The 24017-nt window shown below is 43.1% G+C and overlaps 1 protein-coding gene and 1 non-coding gene across 2 annotated transcripts in view; both read right to left on the bottom strand.

The window, feature by feature from the left end:
* The window catches only part of LOC115122491 (neuropilin and tolloid-like protein 1), a 216956-nt gene that overhangs the window by 147796 nt on the left and 45143 nt on the right, over positions 1-24017 (bottom strand). The window lies entirely within an intron of this gene.
* Positions 12318-12374, bottom strand: LOC115122492 (U7 small nuclear RNA). The gene has a single exon (XR_003862467.1). It is a non-coding gene; the product is annotated as a U7 small nuclear RNA (small nuclear RNA).

The following is a 24017-nucleotide window of genomic DNA, read 5'->3' as shown; positions in this document are numbered from 1 at the left end:
TTCTACTGCTCATCAAAAAGAGGAATATACTGCATTTATTCTACTGCTCATCAAAAAGAGGAATATACTGCATTTATTCACTGCTCATCAAAAAGAGGAATATACTGCATTTATTCACTGCTCATCAAATAGAGGAATATACTGCATTTATTCTACTGCTCATCAAATAGAGGAATATACTGCATTTATTCACTGCTCATCAAAAAGAGGAATATACTGCATTTATTCACTGCTCATCAAAAAGAGGAATATACTGCATTTATTCACTGCTCATCAAAAAGAGGAATATACTGCATTTATTCACTGCTCATCAAAAAGAGGAATATACTGCATTTATTCTTTGCTCATCAAAAAGAGGAATATACTGCATTTATTCACTGCTCATCAAAAAGAGGAATATACTGCATTTATTCTACTGCTCATCAAAAAGAGGAATATACTGCATTTATTCTACTGCTCATCAAAAAGAGGAATATACTGCATTTATTCTACTGCTCACCAAAAAGAGGAATATACTGCATTTATTCTACTGCTCATCAAAAAGAGGTATATACTGCATTTATTCTACTGCTCATCAAAAAGAGGAATATACTGCATTTATTCACTGCTCATCAAAAAGAGGAATATACTGCATTTATTCACTGCTCATCAAAAAGAGGAATATACTGCATTTATTCACTGCTCATCAAAAAGAGGAATATACTGCATTTATTCACTGCTCATCAAAAAGAGGAATATACTGCATTTATTCACTGCTCATCAAAATTTATTCACTGCTCATCAAAAAGAGGAATATACTGCATTTATTCACTGGAATATACTGCATTTATTCACTGCTCATCAAAAAGAGGAATATACTGCATTTATTCTACTGCTCATCAAAAAGAGGAATATACTGCATTTATTCTACTGCTCATCAAAAAGAGGAATATACTGCATTTATTCACTGCTCATCAAAAAGAGGAATATACTGCATTTATTCTACTGCTCATCAAAAAGAGGAATATACTGCATTTATTCTACTGCTCATCAAAAAGAGGAATATACTGCATTTATTCACTGCTCATCAAAAAGAGGAATATACTGCATTTATTCTTCTGCTCATCAAAAATAGGAATATACTGCATTTATTCTACTTCTCATTTCCATTGAGAATAGGCTGGTCAGCATCCCAGGAAGCTGGAACAAAGGGGGGGGTATTTTGACGGCTTGTCAAGTTAACCGTATCACAGATCACATCACACAGCATTCACTTTCCCCTTCTCCCCTACATCAGTATAACGTCATAAAACAGGCATGTGAAGCAGTAGAGGGATATGTGTGTGTGTGTGCGTGTGTGTGTGTGTGTGTGTGTGTGTCTGTGTGTGTGTGTGTGTGTGTGTGTGTGTCTGTGTGTGTGTGTCTGTGTGTGTGTGGGGGGGTGTATAGAGTTGGCCAGTAATCAAAGCCATGCTCTAGACAGATCTTCATGGGGGTCCAAAATCACTAACGGAACTCAACTCTTTGAGGCCTAAAGAAGAGAACTAAAAGCTGGGAAAAAACGAGTCGGAAAGAGACTAGCCGGAAATGACAAACACTGACAGTACAGCTGGTCACAAGATGAACCATCCCTGACCCCACTGAGACAAGATCTGACCTCCCCTGATCCCACTGATACAAGATCTGACCTACCCTGACCCCACTGAGACAGGATCTGACCATCTCTACCCCCACTGAGACATGATCTAACCATCTCTACCCCCACTGAGACAAGATCTGACCTCCCCTGACCCCACTGAGACAGGATCTGACCATCTCTACCCCCACTGAGACAGGATCTAACCATCTCTGACCCCACTGAGACAAGATCTGCAGGTCACGGATTGGCCTGTTCAGCCATCTCCAGACCCATGGCCAGCCAGACCCTCACAACAACCCAGACCTGTGATGCCTGGAGGGAAATAATACTGGACTCAGTGCAAGAGGCTTCACTAAAGTCCCTGGTTTGAATCCAGGCTGTATCAAATCCGGCCGTGATTGGGAGTCCCATAGGGCGGCGTATAATTGGCCCAGTGTCGTCCGGGTTTGGCCCAGTGTCGTCCGGGTTTGGCCCAGTGTCGTCCGGGTTTGGCTCAAGTGTCGTCCGGGTTTGGCCCAGTGTCGTCCGGGTTTGGCCCGGTGTCATCCGGGTTTGGCTCAGTGTCGTCCGGGTTTGGCCCAGTGTCGTCCGGGTTTGGCCAGGTGTCGTGCGGGTTTGGCCAGGTGTCGTCCGGGTTTGGCCCAGTGTCGTCCGGGTTTGGCCGGGGTAGACCATCATTGTAAATGAGAATTTCTTCTGACTTGCCTAGTTAAAATACTAAATAATCCCAAAGGTAGGTGTGTTTACAGCTGTCGAGTAACCAAAGCCAGTATTTTTTTAAACATATAATTTCAATTTTTGTCATACATTTACTTGCCCATTACAATACAAACATTTCCATGGTCCTATTAGGTATGACAACTAGGTCTTCCAAGTATACTAGTGTGATGGACAGACACCCAGGGAAGTGGGCAGCGTGGAGAACACTAGTGTGATGGACAGTCACCCAGGGAAGTGGGCAGCGTGGAGAACACTAGTGTGATGGACAGACACCCAGGGAAGTGGGCAGCGTGGAGAACACTAGTGTGATGGACAGACACCCAGGGAAGTGGGCAGCGTGGAGAACACTAGTGTGATGGACAGACACCCAGGGAAGTGGGCAGCGTGGAGAACACTAGTGTGATGGACAGTCACCCAGGGAAGTGGGCAGCGTGGAGAACACCAGACTTTGATGTCACGGATCAGACTGACTGCTACTGAATCCTGACTTGGAAAAACAACATTAGTGCTCTCTTTCTCTGCTTTCCTTCTTTCTTTCTCTAATTGTTACTCACTATCTCTCTCTCTCTCTCTCTCTCTCTCTCTCTCTCTCTCTCTCTCTCTCTCTCTCTCTCTCTCTCTACACTGAAAGAACAGCCTCTAAGGACAAGGGAAAATACTGAATTATTTGCACATCACACTAAACCTGGGCAACATAAAGGGAGAGGGAATGAAGGGGGCGAGGGGTGAGAGAGAGAGAGAGGGGGCGATGGGTGAGAGAGGGGGCGAGTGGTGAGAGAGGGAGAGAGGGGGGGGGGAGAGAGGGGGCGAGGGGAGTGAGAGAGGGAGAGAGGGGGCGAGGGGTGAGAGAGGGAGAGAGAGGGGGGAGGGGGGGTGAGAGAGGGGGTGAGATAGAGGTGAGATAGGGGGCGAGGGGTGAGAGAGGGAGAGAAGGGGCGAGAACGGGCGAGGGGTGAGAGAGGGGGTGAGATAGGGGTGAGATAGGGGCGAGGGTGAGAGAGGGGGCAAGGGGTGAGAGAGGGAGAGAAGGGGCGAGAAGGGGCGAGGGGGTGAGAGGGGCGAGGGGTGAGAGAGGGGCGAGGAGGGAGAGAAGGGGCGAGGGGTGAGAGAGGGGGCGAGGGGTGAGAGAGGGTGAGAAGGGTTGAGGGGTGAGAGAGGGAGAGAAGGGGCGAGGGGTGAGAGAGGTGGCGAGGGGTGAGAGAGGTGGCGAGGGGTGAGAGAGGGGGCGAGGGGTGAGAGAGGGAGAGAAGGGGCGAGGGGTGAGAGAGGGGGCGAGGGGTGAGAGAGGGAGAGAAGGGGCGAGGGGTGAGAGAGGGGGCGAGGGAGAAAGGGAATGAAAAATAATAGGAATGTTTGGTGAGGTAGAAAAAGACCGGCTGAGAGAGCGATAGTGAGGCCAGGAGAAACAGGACAGATAAGTAAAACAGAGCCTAACAGAAGGTGAGTGAGAGATATAGTAGGGGTGCTGGGCTGACGTACGGATACGAAATGTCAACACCAGCCATAATGAACCAAGTTGATCCTTTTTATCCTCTAAATCTCGCTTTGTCGCCATGAACATAATAAAACCAATATTAACATCATTGGCTGTCAGTCAATCCAGCTGGTCCTTTGATTGTTATAATAAGAGATAACTACACCCCCTTTAAAATATTTAACTTTTTCTCAAATGGGCTTTTTGTGTCAGGAGGAGGTGGAGGAAGAGGTGGCAGTTTTAAATCAGAGATCAGAAGGGATATAAACAAGCAGCAGCAACAATAAAGAGAGAGAGAGATTTGGGCTACGAGCATTTAGAGTGCAGAGCGATGAGAGAGATTTGGGCTACGAGCATTTAGAGTGCAGAGCGATTTGAGAGAGAAGAGCATTTAGAGTGCAGAGCGATGAGAGAGACACGAGCATTTAGAGTGCAGAGCGATGAGAGAGAACGAGCATTTAGAGTGCAGAGCGATGAGAGAGATTTGGGCTACGAGCATTTAGAGTGCAGAGCGATGAGAGAGATTTGGGCTACGAGCATTTAGAGTGCAGAGCGATGAGAGAGATTTGGGCTACGAGCATTTAGAGTGCAGAGCGATGAGAGAGATTTGGGCTACGAGCATTTAGAGTGCAGAGCGATGAGAGAGATTTGGGCTACGAGCATTTAGAGTGCAGAGCGATGAGAGCATTTACGAGCATTTAGAGTGCAGAGCGATGAGAGAGAGCTGCGATGAGAGAGATTTGGGCTACGAGCATTTAGAGTGCAGAGCGATGAGAGAGATTTGGGCTACGAGCATTTAGAGTGCAGAGCGATGAGAGAGATTTGGGCTACGAGCATTTAGAGTGCAGAGCGATGAGAGAGATTTGGGCTACGAGCATTTAGAGTGCAGAGCGATGAGAGAGATTTGGGCTACGAGCATTTAGAGTGCAGAGCGATGAGAGATTTGGGCTACGAGCATTTAGAGTGCAGAGCGATGAGAGAGATTTGGGCTACGAGCATTTAGAGTGCAGAAGCGATGAGAGAGATTTGGGCTACGAGCATTTAGAGTGAGCGATGAGAGAGATTTGGGCTACGAGCATTTAGAGTGCAGAGCGATGAGAGAGATTTGGGCTACGAGCATTTAGAGTGCAGAGCGATGAGAGAGATTTGGGCTACGAGCATTTAGAGTGCAGAGCGATGAGAGAGATTTGGGCTACGAGCATTTAGAGTGCAGAGCGATGAGAGAGATTTGGGCTACGAGCATTTAGAGTGCAGAGCGATGAGAGAGATTTGGGCTACGAGCATTTAGAGTGCAGAGCGATGAGAGAGAGATTTGGGCTACGAGCATTTAGAGTGCAGAGCGATGAGAGAGATTTGGGCTACGAGCATTTAGAGTGCAGAGCGATGAGAGAGATTTGGGCTACGAGCATTTAGAGTGCAGCTAAGCGATGCAGAGCGATGAGATTTGGGCTACGAGCATTTAGAGTGCAGAGCGATGAGAGATTTGGGCTACGAGCATTTAGAGTGGAGAGCGATGAGAGAGATTTGGGCTACGAGCATTTAGAGTGCAGAGCGATGAGAGAGATTTGGGCTACGAGCATTTAGAGTGCAGAGCGATGAGAGAGATTTGGGCTACGAGCATTTAGAGTGCAGAGCGATGAGAGAGACTGTCCAACACTCTATTGAAATGCTGTTCTTGATGGGTTAATCATGTCAGACCAATTTGGGCTACGAGCATTTAGAGTGCAGAGCGATGAGAGAGACTGTCCAACACTCTATTGAAATGCTGTTCTTGATGGGTTAATCATGTCAGACCAATTTGGGCTACGAGCATTTAGAGTGCAGAGCGATGAGAGAGACTGTCCAACACTCTATTGAAATGCTGTTCTTGATGGGTTAATCATGTCAGACCAATTTGGGCTACGAGCATTTAGAGTGCAGAACGATCAGAGAGACTGTAAAGTGATACAAATAAATAATATATACTGATAATACTGCCGTATGATTATTGCTGCGGTCTGGCTGTTTTCCGGAGTGTCAAAATATGAAATGTGCTAAAAGATGAGTTATTTTTCTTCTGGGTTTATCAATGGCAAAAAGAAAGAGTACATTCTACATGGTGAGTAGGAGCGTGCTCACGCTGGAAATAGAATGCACATGAGAGTACGAGAGTTAACGCCGTCAACGGCATCAACGCCAGCGTCAAATTAGAAAGTCTATTTTTCTCGCGTCTACGCGGAACAATGCTGGTAAAATTAGCGGATAAATTGGCAGAAAATAGTGCATTGTCTGGAATTGGGAAATGTATAGTTAGAATGTGTATATTTAGTGTTGAGAAGTTTATCTACCAGTGCCAAAGTAATGTCTAGGCTAGTGTTTATGATAAACAGTGTAGCAATGCATGAACACAACAACATCCTATACATTTATCAACTGGGTTCAGAATCATATATCACGTAATTGTATTTTCTTGACAGTAGACTATCGCTGCAGCTTACAACCGATTTGATTGATAAAGTTCAAAGTTCATTTTTATGTAACCTTAATTTAACTAGACAAAGTCCGTTCAGATTTTTTTTTAATTTACAATGACGGCCAAACCCGGACGACGCTGGGCCAGTTGTGCGCAGCCCTACGGGACTCCCAATCACGTCCGGTTGTGATATAGCCTGGAATCAAACCAGGGTCTGTAGTGGCACCTCTAGCATTGAGATACAGTGCCTTAGACCGCTGCTACCACTCGGGACCCCAAGGGCTTGTTCAGGATTTGAACCCAGGACCTCTCGCACCATAAGCGAGAATCATACTCCTAGAACAACAACCTGTTTATTTATTTATTTAATTTTGGGGAGTGCTTTGGTTCAAATGAATAAAATCTGGTCTAGAGAATGAGGGTGTCGTAGAAATGTAAATAGAGGAATTGTTACAATCTTCCCTATGCTAAGTAGACAAAATATGCAGCTTAAATGTAAATAGAGGAATTGTTACCATCTTCCCTATGCTAAGTAGACAAAATATGCAGCTTAAATGTAAATAGAGGAATTGTTACAATCTTCCCTATGCTAAGTAGACAAAATATGCAGCTTAAATGGTACCGGGCTGTAAACTAAGGTTAATCAGTCAAATAGGCTCCATATTTATACATATTTGAAAACAATGGCAGCCAACCATTGATCATATAGCCTGGACACGCTATGGCTAGAAAACTCCAGGAACTCCAGGAGCCAGGGTTTATTAGCTACAACATCTTCAAGTTGGTGAGCTAGCATAACAACAACTGTTTAGCCCAAGCAGGTACAGTGGCTTCTGTTGGACATCTAAGTTGAGTCAAAAGGAACACCAAAATTCCCAGGGGATACATAGCGAACATAACAAATACTATTAAGGATTTTCATGACAATTATGTTGGCATATGCTACGCAGCGTATGTGAATTGACGCTCGCCTCTCTCGCATGCGCATTTCACGCCGTTGAAGGATGTCTTTCTGTGTGATTTTGGCTTAAGAAGGCCACTTACATACTAAAGACCTGTCAGCAACATTCCAGGGACTAGTGCCGGTCCAGAAACTAGGGGTTGCAGATCACTGTGTTACTGATGAAGTTCACCTTCCAGGCTAGACAACTCTAGTGTCTAGGGCCAAAATGTGGAAAGCAGGGTTCACTCTCTTTAGTCTGCAGCTCATTCTAACACTGGAACATCAATGAACAAAATGAATTGATAGATTATGTGTCTGAGCCTTGAGTTCTGGAATTACTTGAGTTGCCCACTAAGAATCCAACCACCGTTGCATTTAATTAGCTAATTGGCACATTTCTTGGCTTAGTATACTTGTAGTGTACCTTAGACCTAAATGTAGATATTCACAGAGAAGGGGTAAACGTACATCTTACTTGAACTGAAATAGTTTCCCACATTAGTCCTGGACTTAAAACAATGGGGCTTTTTCATTGAGGATAATTGTTAAACCTGGCCTGCTTAATCTGTTTTTAGGAAACTGGCGCTTAAAGCTGGAATCCCTCATGGTGAAACTGGCCCTTAAAGCTGGAGTCGTTCACGGTGAAACTGGCCCTTAAAGCTGGAGTCGTTCACAGTGAAACTGGCCCTTAAAGCTGGAGTCGTTCACAGTGAAACTGGCCCTTAAAGCTGGAGTCGTTCACGGTGAAACTGGCTCTTAAAGCTGGAGTCGTTCACGGTGAAACTGGCCCTTAAAGCTGGAGTCGTTCATAGTGAAACTGTCCCTTAAAGCTGGAGTCGTTCACGGTGAAACTGGCCCTTAAAGATGAAATCCTTAATGGTGAAACAGTCACGACAGTTTGTGATATTACACCAACAAAGAAGTTACTGCAAACACAGTTTTTTCCCCTCGGACATCATTGCACACACGATAGCACAGCAGCATATGTAATGCATTTTGTGCAGTGCTCCTCACCTCAACAAAACAATAACAAAAGCGGTGGGAGGGACAGCGTGAAAGTCAAAGTCTCTGATCATCATGTTAGCTACGTCACAGTCTGTATGCTACCATTCACATATCTCTGTGATCTCTATATACCGTCCAACAGTGCTAACAGTTCCTGGATCAGCCTCTCTGAGCAGAAACAGAGTAAAAACAATGCGTCAGACTTTCCTCTTTATCACCGTCCATCTTTTCTATGATCTATGAATACCCACCCAGCACCACCACCAGTCACTCAGTCAGTCAGTCAGTCAGCCACTCACTCACTCACTCTCTGTCTCTCTCTCTGTCTCTCTCAATTCAATTTCAATGTCAATTTAAGGGGCTTTATTGGCATGGGAAACATGTTTACATGTGAAATAGCTCTCTGTCTCTGTCTTTTTCTCTTTCAGGTCACAAATATTGCTGCTGTGGTTGCAGACTGTGGTTTTTCACCCAATATATATGGGACTTTATCAAAATGGGAGTTGCTTTTGAATTATGTGTAATCTGAGGGAAATATGTGTCTCTAATATGTTCAAACATTTGGCAGGAGGTTAGGAAGTGCAGTTCAGTTTCCATCTCATTTTGTGTGCAGTGTGCACATAGCCTGTCTTATCTTGAGAGCCAGGTCTGCTTTCGGCGGCCTTTCTCAATAGCAAGGCTATGCTCACGTACATAGTCAAAGATTTCCTACGTTTTTGGTTGAGTCACGGTGGTCAGGTATTCTGCCACTGTGTACTCTCTGTTTAGGACCAAATAGCATTCTAGTTTGCTCTGGTTTTTTGTAAATTCTTTCCAATGTGTAATTTTGTTTTCTCATGATTTGGTTGGGTCTAATTGTGTTGCTGTCTTGGGGCTCTGTGGGGTAAGTTTGTGCTTGTGAACAGAGCCCCAGGACCAGCTTGTTTAGGGGGCTCTTCTCCATGTTCATTTCTCTGTGAGTGATGGCTTTGTTATGGAAGGTTTGGGAATCGCTTCCATTTAGGTGGTTGTAGAATTTAATATCTATTTTCTGAATGTTGATAATTAGCGGGTATTACCCTATAGTTTTTTGTGTGCTCTAGGGCAACAGTGTCTAGATGGAATTTGTTTATGGTCCTGGGAACTGGACCTTTTTTGGAATACCATTATTTTGGTCTTACTGAGATTTACTGTCAGGGCCCAGGTCTGACGGAATTTGTGCAGAAGATTTGGGTGCTGCTGTAGCCCCTCCTTGGCTGCGGACAGAAGCACCAGATCATCAGCAAATATTAGACATTTGACTTCAGATTCTAGTAGGGTGAGGCCAGGTGCTACAAATTGTTCTTGTGCCATCGCCAATTCGTTGATATATATGTCGAAGAGGATGGGGGTTATGCTGCATCCCTGTCTCACCCCCCGGCCCTGTTGAAAGAAATGTGTATGTTTTTTGCCAATTTTAACAGCACACTTGTTGTTTGTGTACATGTATTTTATAATGCCGTATGTTTTTCCTCCCAAACTTTGTATAGGAGACCTTACGTCAAATTGAGTCGAAAGATTTTTTGAAATCAACAAAGCATGATAACACTTTTTCACTTGTTTTGGTTGGTTTGTTTGTCTATTAGGGGGTGCAGGGTGAATACATGGTCTGTCATAAAGTCATTTGGTAAATAGCCCATTTGACTTTTGCTCAGTACATTGTTTTCGCCCAAATATTGGGGAATATGCTAGAGCTGAGTATGATATTAAAGAGTTTAAGTATAGCCAATTGGAATTTTTGCCCTGAATATTTTATAATTTAATTTAGGATACCATCAACCTCACGAGGGATTGTATTTTGTCCCGGAGTTCATTAGTCTTTCTAAAAATCTGTATTTGATCATGTATTTGTTCTTCCTGTTTGTTCTTTGCTATAGAGCCAAAATGATTGGAAAAGTGGTTTATTCATACATCTCCGTTTGATAGATAACTCTTCGCGTTGTTGTTTAAGACTTTTCCAATATCCCAGAAGTGGTTAGATTCTATGGATTCTTCAATTACATTGAGCTGATTTCTGACATGCTGTTATTTCTTTTCCTTAGTTTATTTCTGTATGTTTTAGTGATTCACCATAGTAGACTCAGGTTTTCTGGGTCTCTATGTGTTTGGTTGGATTGGTTTCTCAATTTCTTTCTTGGGATTTTGCATTCTTCATCAAAAAAATTGTCATTGTTGTTAATTTTCTTCGGTTGTCTGCTTGAAATTTCTCGATTTCATAGTGAAGCTGAGAGGTCAAATGTGCTGTTTAGTTTTTCTACTGCCAGGTTTACACCTTCACTATTACAGTGAAACCTTTTGTACAGGAAATTGTCTAGAAGGGATTGAATTTGTTATTGCCTAATTGTTTTTTGTTAGATTTCCACACTAATTTCCTTCCATCTATAGCATTGCTTAATATTATTCCGTTATTTTTGCTTTGATGCCTCATCATTGAGCATTGCTCTGTTCAAGTAAAGTGTGATTTTGCTGTGATCTGATAGGGGTGTCAGTGGACTGACTGTGAACACTGGGTTGAGGTCAGTGATAAAGTAGTCTACAGTACTACTGCCAAGAGATGAGCTATCGGTGTACCTACCGTAGGAGTCCCCTCGAACCCTACCATTGATTATGTACATACCCAGCATCTGACAAAGCTGCAGTAATTGTTACTCGTTTTGGTTGGTTATATTGTCGTAGTTGTGTCTAGGGGGGCATATGGGCGAGGGAATGCTGTCACCTCCAAGTAGGTGTTTGTCCCCCTGTGAGCTGAGGACAGAGGTTCTTATCCAGTTCTGGCATTTAGGTCGCCACAGACCATTACATGTCCCTGAACCTGGAAATGGTTGATCTCCCCCTCTAGGATGGAGAAACTGTCATCGTTAAATTATTCTATTGGGGGATATAGGTAGCACACATGATGACTTTTTTTCTCTTTGGGATAATTTCCTTATTCATTTCTAGCCAGATGTAAAATGTTCCTGTTTTGACTAATTTCATAGAGTGGGTTAGGGCTGCTCTATATCAAATGCGCATAACCCCTGAGTCTCATCCCTGTTTCACACCTGGTAGTTTAGTGGATGTGACTACCAGCTCTCTGTAACCAGAGGGCAACCAGCGAGTCCATCTCCTTTATACCATGTTTCTTGTAGGATGACAATGTCTGTATTTTGATTAATTCTGGGTCTTTAGGCCAAAGGCAGATGACCTCAGACCTTGTATATTCCAGGAACAGATAGTAAAAGCTCTGTGTTTCATAGTGTCTAGTGTTGTTTCTGTGTGGTTTAGGCTCGGACCATCACAGGAGGTGTGAGCAGAGTATGTTGAGCATCTGATACATACCTCTTAGGTCGCAGGATAGGGCTTGGGAGGGTGTAAAAGTGGGGGTGGGGCCAGTTGCTCTGCTAACGGCCTACGCATATGTCCTGCTGTCATCTCTGTCTCTTTCTCACTCATCCTCCCTTCCAACTTCTCTCAATCTATTTGTCTCTAATCAATGTGTGCTTGTGAAGATCCGTTTCCAGGACATCATAACAAATAGCTGTGTGTAATTAGGAACTCAAGAGAGAGACAATGTTCTCAGCTTATAGAAGAAGAACCTTTATAGGTGGTGTCATTGTTCCTCATAGTTCTCTCAGTGCTGCTGTTGGTATAGAGCTGTGAATATTAGTTTCAGTAAGGAAGGCTTCAAATCACAACACAATCAGCCTTGTAACAAGACCCAGTGATTTAGAGGAGCAGAGTGTGCATGCGTGTGTAAAATACTATATGGTATGAATACTGCAGTATTGACTGTAATATACTGTACTACTGTACTATAATCTAGTATTTACAGTTAACTATAGTGTTCATTCTGTCATAAAAGAAAACTGTAGTATATAAGTCATTAATGTAGTGTTTTTGTGGATTGTAGTATACTGTAGTATTTACTGTAGTGTTTTTGCAGACATTACTGTAGTATTTGACTGTAGTGTTTTTGCAGACATTACTGTAGTATTTGACTGTAGTGTTTTTGCAGACATTACTGTAGTATTTGACTGTAGTGTTTTTGCAGACATTACTGTAGTATTTGACTGTAGTGTTTTTGATGTATTATCTTTGACTTAAAAGTGGAGGCTTTCTCCTTCAGGAAACCTACTGGAGAAATATTAAAAGAGCACATAACCTGTAGATAGGTAGGACTGAGCTCTGAACGGGTAGCTCAAATCTTCTGCTCTTTTCTATAAGCTGTTGGGAACATAATATATGGTCTATACTTGACATGTATGTTTCTCACTTATGGGTGGCACAAATTGGGATATGGGGAGGGGAATGGGCACATTACATACTATAGTTAAAAAGTGTTGTGTTTTTGCAGGCTGTAGTGTTTTTGCAGACATTGCTATAGTATTTACTGCAGTTTATCTCTTCAGATAAAACAGTATTATTTACTGTAGCATTCTACAACATTCTATAGTAAGTACTACACATGATTGAGGGATACTACATGTATAGCATTTTACAGTATACCACAGTTTACTACTGTCACACCCTGATCTGTTCCACCTGTCCTTGTTCTTGTCTCCACCCTCCTCCAGGTGTCGCCCATCTTCCCCACTTATCCCCTGGGTATTTATACCTGTGTTTTCTGTCTGCCTGTGCCAGTTCATCTTGTTTGCCAAGTCAACCAGCGTTTTTCTCTCAGCTCCTGTTTTTTCCCCAGTCTCTCAGTCTTTTTATCGTCCTCCTGGTTTTGACCCTTGCCTGTCCTGACTCTGAGCCTGCCTGCCACCCTGTACCGTTTGGACTCTGCCCTGGCTATGAACTCTTGCCTGTCCCCAACCTGCCTTCTGTCTTTTTTTTCTTTTTTTTTTAACCTTTATTTAACCAGGCAAGTCAGTTAAGAACAAATTCTGATTTTCAATGACGGCCCAGGAACAGTGGGTTAACTGCCTGTTCAGGGGCAGAACAACAGAGTTGTACCTTGTCAGCTCGGGGGTTTGAACTTGCAACCTTCCGGTTACTAGTCCAACGCTCGAACTGCTCGCGCGCGCGAACGAGCGTCTGCGATGCCAAGGGCTAAAATAGAACTCCTTTCTGTTTCTGACACAGATCGCGCCGTAAGTCCTGCCTCTCCCATCTCCTCATTGGTTTATAGAAGCAGGTACCCACGTGCCATCTCCTCATTGGTTATACCCACGTGGGTGATTAAAAATCCAAATGTTTTGCCGGTTGTCGTGGTAAAAGTGTAGATGCCAATCACCATAAGTTCAAATATGAAAAAGCCTGGAAGGAGGAGAGATGACTAGAAACGATTCGGTTGGCCGTTTTATGTGTGGATTAATTGTCGGATTAGAAGATCTTGTGCATTTCAGGTAAAATAACAAATCGATGTTTATATCCCAGGACAAATTAGCTAGCAACAGCAAGCTAGCTAAATAGGATACATTAGCTAGGAAGTGCAAGCTAACTAGTTAACTAGCCATACATGTTTAATGCTTATCGACCTGTCCCCAAATTAATGTCATTGGTTCAGATGATATTTTAACCTGCATGTCGTGATCACGTTTGGTGTAGGGGGACAAAATACATTTAAGCACAATGGCGCACGCCATCGTATTTTATTGGACTTGATGCATCTGATGGTCAGATGTGAGGGGAGGGAGGGAGAGCAACAGCGAGGCTCTCCCTCCTTCCACCCGTCCCTCCCTCCGATAAGAGAACAGGGGACATGGTCTTCCAGCTGGTGGCGAAACTCAAGTCACACTGCATTATTTCTGCGTCGTGCACCAATTCACATTGTCATTCCTACGACCAGAGAAAGTGAAATATTCATCGATATTGAAAAAGATACAAGCAGGTCCTAATAATATCAGAACACTTGGTTTATAAAAGCGTTGAACAAAGTGTTGACAGAGCTGAATAACTTAAACAAGAACTCATTAAAACAGAACTCTATGCTGTATTCTGTTGAGTCTCTCTTCCGTCGTGGTTTTAAAAGTTTACAAATCTCACAGTATCTTTGCTGTGCGTTCGAGGCTTGTTTTAATAGGAGGAAACTGTGCAGACACGGTGATCTGAGCTATCTGATTGGCCAGCGGTAGGCCTATACGTGCACTTGATTTGCTCTCTGGATCTGCCGGGCATGTTCTACCCTCAGAGACATGGAATGGTTAAAAACGGGAACACTTTGCCTTCCTGGCACTACGGCTGTTGAATCAAGTGCACCTCCCACCAACTAACTGTGCTTGGCAATAAATAAATAAAAATAGGAATGCAAGGATTTACTGTTGTTGCCTTGTCTACGAATGGCTTGGAGATCGACCGGTTGGTGACCACTGCTCCGGGGCAACAGTGTCTAGATGGAATTTGTATTTGTGGTCCTGGCAACTTGACCTTTTTTGGAACACTATTATTTTTGTCTTACTGAGATTTACTGTCAGGGTTCAGGTCTGCCAGAATCTGTTCAGAAGATCTGGGTGTTGCTGTAGGTCCTTCTTGGTTGGGGACAGAAACACCAGATCATCATTAAACAGAAGACATTTGCCTCAGATTCTAGTTGGAGACAAAAGTTGTATCTAAAATTGAATAGGGATTCAAATCAACCAGTTTGTGCTTTTAATAAATCATCATACATCAAATAACAAATGTGTTAACAAATGTGTTTTCCCAAGACATACCCGTTCACTGGCACGAAACCCACATCTGACTGGCACTGTATGCCAAAACACAGATCTGGCACGACTAACAAAATGAGACATGACAAGCAACATTCAGCAAAATGATGTGAAGCCTTTCTGAAGGGGAAATCTACATGCTAACACCAGAACAGCTTTCAAAGGAAACAATTCTGACAAAAACTGGATTACATCACTGGATTTTCATATTTCCAAGGGAACATTGTCAGTGTGTGTGTGTGTGTGTGTGTGTGTGTGTGTGTGTGTGTGTGTGTGTGGGCAAACAGGCCCATTCGCAGCCACATGCTAAGAACTGATAGTTATCTGTTAACAGACGGGAAAGCCAGTCTCAGCTCAATGAATATTCAGATAGAAGCCACAGCCTTGGGGAGGTACAGCAGCCTGGAACTGTCCTGGCTCATTCGCCGCCTTTCTTGATCCCTCTCTCTGCTCACATACACACACACACACACACACACACACACACACACACACACACACACACACACACACACACACACACACACACACACACACACACACAAATCTCCCTCCTCCGCACACACAAATCTCCCTCCTTCACACACACAGAAACACATACATACCATGCAATTATTTCTCTCTGTCTGTCATCCTTATATACTGCTTTACACAGATTTCTCTCTTTATCTCTCTCTCTCTCTCCCTCCCAATCTCCTCTCTTTCTCTTTCCATATTCTGTTCCATTTAAAAAGGGGTGTTCAGATTCAATTAGATCTTTGGACCATACTTGTTTAATGGCTGGCTCAGAATATTTCCAAAAGTTCCTTATATATTATAGAGATCAGACCTTTCTGGAGCCCATATAATGCATTTATAAACCCCATCATTGGATAGTTTGGTAGTTGTGTTTCCCAAGGTACTCCACATGCCAGTTATAGCTGACCTAAGTTGTACATATCAGATACATACCACCCTCCAGATCTCAAGGCATTATTGTGAAATATTGGGAGTATGTGCATTCCATTTTGATCCCCAGTTACATTGTCTTTCAATTTTGCACCAAATAAAAATAGTTTAAGGGCTATATCAGTGAAGACCACCTCTTCCAAGGCAATAGGAGACACCATATCTATCTATATATTCAGCCAGAGAGAAGAAGAATCATGTCTAAACCAATTTAGGATGGGGCGAAATGCTAGTGCCTGGAAATGCAATTTAAAGTTCGGTACAGATAGTTCTCCTCCGTCCTTCCATCTTTGTACATTTTATCAGGGATCATTTGCCATATTTCCAGAAGGGGAGGGGGGAGCATTGAACAGCGGAAACCAACCGCGGCAATATATTCATTTTATCAGGGATCATTGGCCATATTTCCAGAAGGGGAGGGGGGAGCATTGAACAGCGGAAATCACCCGCGGCAATATATTCATTTTGATAATAGATATTCTGCTGGTTAAAGCAACTAGGATATTATTCCATCTGCTGAGGCCAGACAATCGATTTAAGCTTTCTGTTAAAGTTTCTGGCAATAGTTTTATCTAAAGAAGGAAGTATATCTAATCCCAGCTATTTCATATGGAAAACGGTTGGTATTCCATAAGTAGTGACGGAGTCCTCCATTGGAGCCCTGAGAGGAGGTAGGGCTGATTTGGTTAGGATTAATTAATTTTATAACTCGAGATGATGCTGAATTTATCTATGATCTTCAATGCGTTTCGGAGCAATTGAGATACATTGTCTAGATATTGTAAAATATAATCCATGTATAATGAAATTAAGTGATTAATAGATTTTGGGGAAATGTGTTATTTTCTTTCGATTGACAAACTGCCTGGGCCAGGGGATCCATGGATAATGAGAATATCAAAGACACAGTTGGATCACCTTGTCTGCTGCTTCTAGTGATTCTGAACGGAACAGAGCAGATATTACCTGTTATAATTATGGCTGAGGGATTGGCATATAGCATTTTAATTATATTAATGAAATTGGAGCCAATTCCCATATGTTCCAAGACAGACCAGAGTTATGAGCATTCTAGTCTATTAAAGCTTTTTATCTGCATTGAGAGGTAATACAGCCCAAGGAACTGTTGTCTCTGATGAAGCATGTAAGATATGTAATAGTCCACCGAGGATTGTATCTATGTGGAACAATTTGGGTAAATAAGTCTTGAGATGGGGCGACAGCATTTTGGAAAACAGTTCAATATTAAAGATAGGGGGCGATAGTGAGAACACTGGGTGGCATCCTTACCTTTATATAATATATATATTTTTTTAAGTTAAATTAGTACTGTATTCACATCTCTCCCAAATGAAGCTTTGTGAAGATAATAATTTCAAGCAATAGTAGACCTAATTGATTCAAAACTGTTGAATGGGAGGAATACCATCCCATCCAGGTGATTTGCCTTTATTCTTGTTATCTAATGCCCTTTTGAGTTCATTGAGAGAGATTTGAGCTCCCAGCGAGGTGGCTTCCTCTGTTGAGAGAAGAGAAGTTCTTAATTATTTTAGAAAGGACTTAGTTCAGCTAGGTGTGGATTTACAATCAGAGTTGTACAGTTCTTTATAGAAGCGGGAAAATGTTGATTTAATAATTTGGGTTCTGATAGTAATTCCCCATTTTCAAATTCAATAGTTGTTACATCAGCTAATTGATCATTACTTTGTAGCTCGTTGGCCAGTAAACGACTAGGACGATTACCATGGAAGTTATGGTTGAGTCAAACTCAATGGATGGTCAATTCCACTCTATTATCTTATCAATAAATGAAGCTGTCTTCACTTTGGAAAAAGTAATAGCTACCTGGTCTGAAAACAGTATTTGTTGAGAACACTTTAATAAACATTTCCAATTTGCATATTTGCATACTTCTTTCATTGTTAGTTATTCAACCCAGATGCAAATTATTATAAATAAGAACGTTGGTGGCACCCCAGAGAGTCCAGGGGCCATCGACTGAATTTTGATTACAGAATGTAGGATTTTGTAGTGGTCTCTTATAGTAGATTCTAAGAATTGGCAGTAGTACGCGTGGTGGTCGGACAAGCTCAAATTTAATATTTATATTTTCTTGATTTAAGAAAATAGAGGAGTAGATAACAGGTCTTATTAGATTTGTCTCACATGTCCAAAATAGCATAACCAGATGGAATTGAGTTAATTCTAACAATATACTGTTCTGATCTTGTTATGTTCATACAAATATTTACATATCTTAAGTTTGCTGAAAATAAACGCAGTTGACAGCGAGAGGACATTTATTATTTTGCTGAGTTTAGGATCATATGAATTTGGAGAATACACATTAATAAAAGCAATTTTCTTTCCATTATGGATACATTATTCTGCCTTCTTGGTCTTTACCCTAAATGGTGAGTTTGAGATTCTTCTGTATCATTATGATTACACCTTTAGTTTTGTTTGGATGGAAAAAGCAGCCAGTTTGTACAAATGTGACCCATTTCAGGAAACTAGGTGTATGTCACAGGTCTCTACTTCACAGGAGAGATGTTTGAATGTATTTTTTTTTATATATATATAAATGCGTTTGTCAGAAATGCCTTCTGGAACATGTGAACTTTCATGTGCCTTAATAACAAACTTGTATGCCATCTGTAAATATGAATACAATTCTTCAATTACGAGCCTAGTTGGTTTAGCCACAGAGAAAGTCGGTAACCTTCCCTCTAGCCATGATTGGCTGAGATAATGAGTGGGCTGGACATGCAGAGAGATAAGTTGGGATTGGTCTGCCATATAGCATGCTTCTGTCTATTTGAGCTGGTCAGTATGTCCAGGTAATCCTGTCTAGCGCTGCTTTTATTTTTTTCTATTGTTTATTAAAACTGCATAACTGTTGCCCTCCACTTTCTAGAGGACTGCATTTTGAAATTAGTGGAATTCAAGTATGATAGCTAAGGAGATTGAGAAAACACCTGTCTCCGGATTACATCTTAAAACTAAGGGACACCATGGCATCCGACAGAAGACGCGTTCAACCATGAATGATGTATACGGGTAAGTGAGTCTAGCTAGTTACATTTTCAGATATGACACGTTTCTAATTTTGACAGAAAGAGCCATTTGCTTGGCTAGCTATAGCCTAATGTTAGCTAGCTAACATGGTTGGTTAGCTACCTGCAGAGCTAGCTAGCTACATGTCTTTAAAAAATACTCCACTATGCAAGTAACCATTTCGGGTGCGTTCGTAAATTCAGTTTGGCCCTCTACTCCGATTTCAGAGCACTCTCGTCTGAGTGTGCCAGAGAGAGCGGAATTTACAAACGCTCAATATGGCCGGTGTCAGTAAAAGTTGGCAAAAACGTGTAAATAAATTGTTGCCAGCAAAACAGTTACAGTCACCAACGCTCTGGATAACATAAAAACAGCCTAATCAGCACTGCTACGGCGAGTAAATGGTCAGAGTGGAGTGTTCTCTCATTATGTGTCTGGAAGTAGCTAGTAATCTAGCCAATGCTAGCCAGTTAGCTTTGGTGCTTGACTACCGATGTGAGGTCAGAACGTTAGTTTCAACATGACTAAATCGGCCAGAGTGTCCGGTGCTCTGAATGAGAAATGCTCTGAATTTACCTACGGACAATCTGACAGCTTGCAGTCACTAACGCTCTGGATAACATAACTGCCTAACCAGCTCTGCTAGGGAGAGTAATGTTCAGTGAGCTGTTCTCTCTCACTTAGATGTCTGGAAGTAGCTAGCAAGTTAGCTTGTGTGCTTGGGTATATTCGGATCAACCCTTAAAAAGATGGGTGGGGCTAAAGCCCCCAAGCTAACGTGCTGAATGGGTGTAGACAAAGCAGGGCTCTCCTATAGTAGTACCAAAACATTCAAAGTCCCATTGTTCCTCAACTGTAGTGTATGATATATAATTTTGTAGCTCTGAGTCTCTACTTTTATCCAATGTAAAATATACCATTTCAAATTTAGCTACATCTGAGCCAGTCACAAATGGATCTCTGTTCTATGTGCGTCCTTTTGGAACAGGTGTGTTTCTTGTAGCATTGCTATATCAATGGTTTCTTGCTAGGAGATCAAGACAACGTTTAATAGGACCATTTAGGCCTTTTATATTCCAAGAGAGAATAGCCAGTGTTGACATTGTTAAAAAAATGTATATACACACACAGTGGGGCAAAAAAGTATTTAGTCAGCCACCAATTGTGCATGTTCTCCCACTTAAAAAGATGAGAGAGGCCTGTAATTTTCATCATAGGTACACTTCAACTATGACAGACAAAATGAGAAAAAAATCCAGAAAATCACATTGTAGGATTTTTTATGAATTTATTTGCAAATTATGGTGGAAAATATGTATTTGGTCACCTACAAACAAGCGTTCTGGCTCTCACAGACCTGTAACTTCTTCTTTAAGAGGCTCCTCTGTCCTCCACTTGTTACCTGTATTAATGGCACCTGTTTGAACTTGTTATCATTATAAAAGACACCTGTCCACAACCTCAAACAGTCACACTCCAAACTCCACTATGGCCAAGACCAAAGAGCTGTCAAAGGACACCAGAAACAAAATTGTAGACCTGCACCAGGCTGGGAAGACTGAATCTGCAATAGGTAGAATAGCAATTATTAGGAAATGGAAGACATACAAGACCACTGATAATCTCCCTCGATCTGGGGCTCCACGCAAGATCTCACCCCGTGGGGTCAAAATGATCACAAGAACAGTGAGCAAAAATCCCAGAACCACACACGGGGACCTAGTGAATGACCTACAGAGAGCTGGTACCAAAGTAACAAAGCCTACCATCAGTAACACACTACTACTGGCTAGGCCACTCCAGGATCTCACCCCGTGGGGTCAAAATGATCACAAGAACAGTGAGCAAAAATCCCAGAACCACACGGGGGGACCTAGTGAATGACCTACAGAGAGCTGGTACCAAAGTAACAAAGCCTACCATCAGTAACACACTACGCCGCCAGGGACTCAAATCCTGCAGTGCCAGACGTGTCCCCCTGCTTAAGCCAGTACATGTCCAGGCCATCTGAAGTTTGATAGAGAGCATTCGGATGATCCAGAAGAAGATTGGGAGAATGTCATATGGTCAGATGAAACCAAAATATAACTTTTTGGTAAAAACTCAACTCGTCGTGTTTCAAATCAAATCAAATCAAATTTTATTTGTCACATACACATGGTTAGCAGATGTTAATGCGAGTGTAGCGAAATGGTTGTGCTTCTAGTTCCGACAATGCAGTAATAACCAACAAGTAATCTAACTAACAATTCCAAAACTACTGTCTTATACACAGTGTAAGGGGATAAAGAATATGTACATAAGGATATATGAATGAGTGATGGTACAGAGCAGCATAGGCAAGATACAGTAGATGGTATCGAGTACAGTATATACATATGAGATGAGTATGTAAACAAAGTGGCATAGTTAAAGTGGCTAGTGATACATGTATTACATAAGGATGCAGTCGATGATATAGGGTACAGTATATACGTATGCATATGAGATGAATGATGTACGGTAAGTAACATTATATAAGGTAGCATTGTTTAAAGTGGCTAGTGATATATTTACATCATTTCCCATCAATTCCCATTATTAAAGTGGCTGGAGTTGAGTCAGTGTCAGTGTCAGTGTCAGTGTGTTGGCAGCAGCCACTCAATGTTAGTGGTGGCTGTTTAACAGTCTGATGGCCTTGAGATAGAAGCTGTTTTTCAGTCTCTCGGTCCCAGCTTTGATGCACCTGTACTGACCTCGCCTTCTGGATGATAGCAGGGTGAACAGGCAGTGGCTCGGGTGGTTGATGTCCTTGATGATCTTTATGGCCTTCCTGTAACATCGGGTGGTGTAGGTGTCCTGGAGGGCAGGTAGTTTGCCCCCGGTGATGCGTTGTGCAGACCTCACTACCCTCTGGAGAGCCTTACGGTTGAGGGCGGAGCAGTTGCCGTACCAGGCGGTGATACAGCCCGCCAGGATGCTCTCGATTGTGCATCTTTTGGTGACAAGCCGAATTTCTTCAGCCTCCTGAGGTTGAAGAGGCGCTGCTGCGCCTTCTTCACGATGCAGTTCAGTTCAGTTTGTCTGTGATGTGTATGCCGAGGAACTTAAAACTTGCTACCCTCTCCACTACTGTTCCATTGATGTGGATAGGGGGGTGTTCCCTCTGCTGTTTCCTGAAGTCCACAATCATCTCCTTAGTTTTGTTGACGTTGAGTGTGAGGTTATTTTCCTGACACCACACTCCGAGGGCCCTCACCTCCTCCCTGTAGGCCGTCTCGTCGTTGTTGGTAATCAAGCCTACCACTGTTGTGTCGTCCGCAAACTTGATGATTGAGTTGGAGGCGTGCGTGGCCACGCAGTCGTGGGTGAACAGGGAGTACAGGAGAGGGCTCAGAACGCACCCTTGTGGGGCCCCAGTGTTGAGGATCAGCGGGGAGGAGATGTTGTTGCCTACCCGGCCCGTCAGGAAGTCCAGTACCCAGTTGCACAGGGCGGGGTCGAGACCCAGGGTCTCGAGCTTGATGACGAGCTTGGAGGGTACTATGGTGTTGAATGCCGAGCTGTAGTCGATGAACAGCATTCTCACATAGGTATTCCTCTTGTCCAGGTGGGTTAGGGCAGTGTGCAGTGTGGTTGAGATTGCATCGTCTGTGGACCTATTTGGGCGGTAAGCAAATTGGAGTGGGTCTAGGGTGTCAGGTAGGGTGGAGGTGATATGGTCCTTGACTAGTCTCTCAAAGCACTTCATGATGACGGAAGTGAGTGCTACGGGGCGGTAGTCGTTTAGCTCAGTTACCTTAGCTTTCTTGGGAACAGGAATAATGGTGGCCCTCTTGAAGCATGTGGGAACAGCAGACTGGTATAGGGATTGATTGAATATGTCCGTAAACACACCGGCCAGCTGGTCTGCGCATGCTCTGAGGGCGCGGCTGGGGATGCCGTCTGGGCCTGCAGCCTTGCGAGGGTTAACACGTTTAAATGTCTTACTCACCTCGGCTGCAGTGATGGAGAGACCGCATGTTTTCGTTGCAGGCCGTGTCAGTGGCACTGTATTGTCCTCAAAGCGGGCAAAAAAGTTATTTAGTCTGCCTGGGAGCAAGGCATCCTGGTCCGTGACTGGGCTGGATTTCTTCTTGTAGTCCGTGATTGACTGTAGACCCTGCCACATGCCTCTTGTGTCTGAGCCGTTGAATTGAGATTCTACTTTGTCTCTGTACTGACGCTTAGCTTGTTTGATAGCCTTGCGGAGGGAATAGCTGCACTGTGTTTATTCGGTCATGTTACCAGACACCTTGCCCTGATTAAAAGCAGTGGTTCGCGCTTTCAGTTTCACGCGAATGCTGCCATCAATCCACGGTTTCTGGTTAGGGAATGTTTTAATCGTTGCTATGGGAACGACATCTTCAACGCACGTTCTAATGAACTCGCACACCGAATCAGCGTATTCGTCAATATTGTTATCTGACGCAATACGAAATATATCCCAGTCCACGTGATGGAAGCAGTCTTGGAGTGTGGAGTCAGCTTGGTCGGACCAGCATTGGACAGACCTCAGCGTGGGAGCCTCTTGTTTTAGTTTCTGTCTGTAGGCAGGGATCAACAAAATGGCGTCGTGGTCAGCTTTTCCGAAAGGGGGGCGGGGCAGGGCCTTATATGCGTCGCGGAAGTTAGAGTAACAATGATCCAAGGTTTTTCCATCCCTGGTTGCGCAATCGATATGCTGATAAAATTTAGGGAGTCTTGTTTTCAGATTAGCCTTGTTAAAATCCCCAATTACAATGAATGCAGCCTCCGGATAAATGGTTTCCAGTTTGCAAAGAGTTAAATAAAGTTCGTTCAGAGCCATCGATGTGTCTGCTTGGGGGGGGATATATACGGCTGTGATTATAATCGAAGAGAATTCTCTTGGTAGATAATGCGGTCTACATTTGATTGTGAGGAATTCTAAATCAGGTGAACAGAAGGATTTGAGTTCCTGTATGTTTCTTTCATCACACCATGTCTCGTTCGCCATAAGGCATACGCCCCCGTGTTTGGAGGACAAAGAATGCTGAGTTGCATCCAAAGAACACCATACCTACTGTGAAGCTTGGGGGTGGAAACATCATGCTTTGGGGCTGTTTTTCTGCAAATGGACCAGGACGACTGAAAGAATAAATGGGGCCATA

Source organism: Oncorhynchus nerka, linkage group LG6, assembly GCF_034236695.1.
Source record: "Oncorhynchus nerka isolate Pitt River linkage group LG6, Oner_Uvic_2.0, whole genome shotgun sequence".
NCBI classification, from domain to species: Eukaryota; Metazoa; Chordata; class Actinopteri; order Salmoniformes; family Salmonidae; genus Oncorhynchus; species Oncorhynchus nerka.
This window is presented reverse-complemented; position numbering and strand designations above follow the sequence as displayed.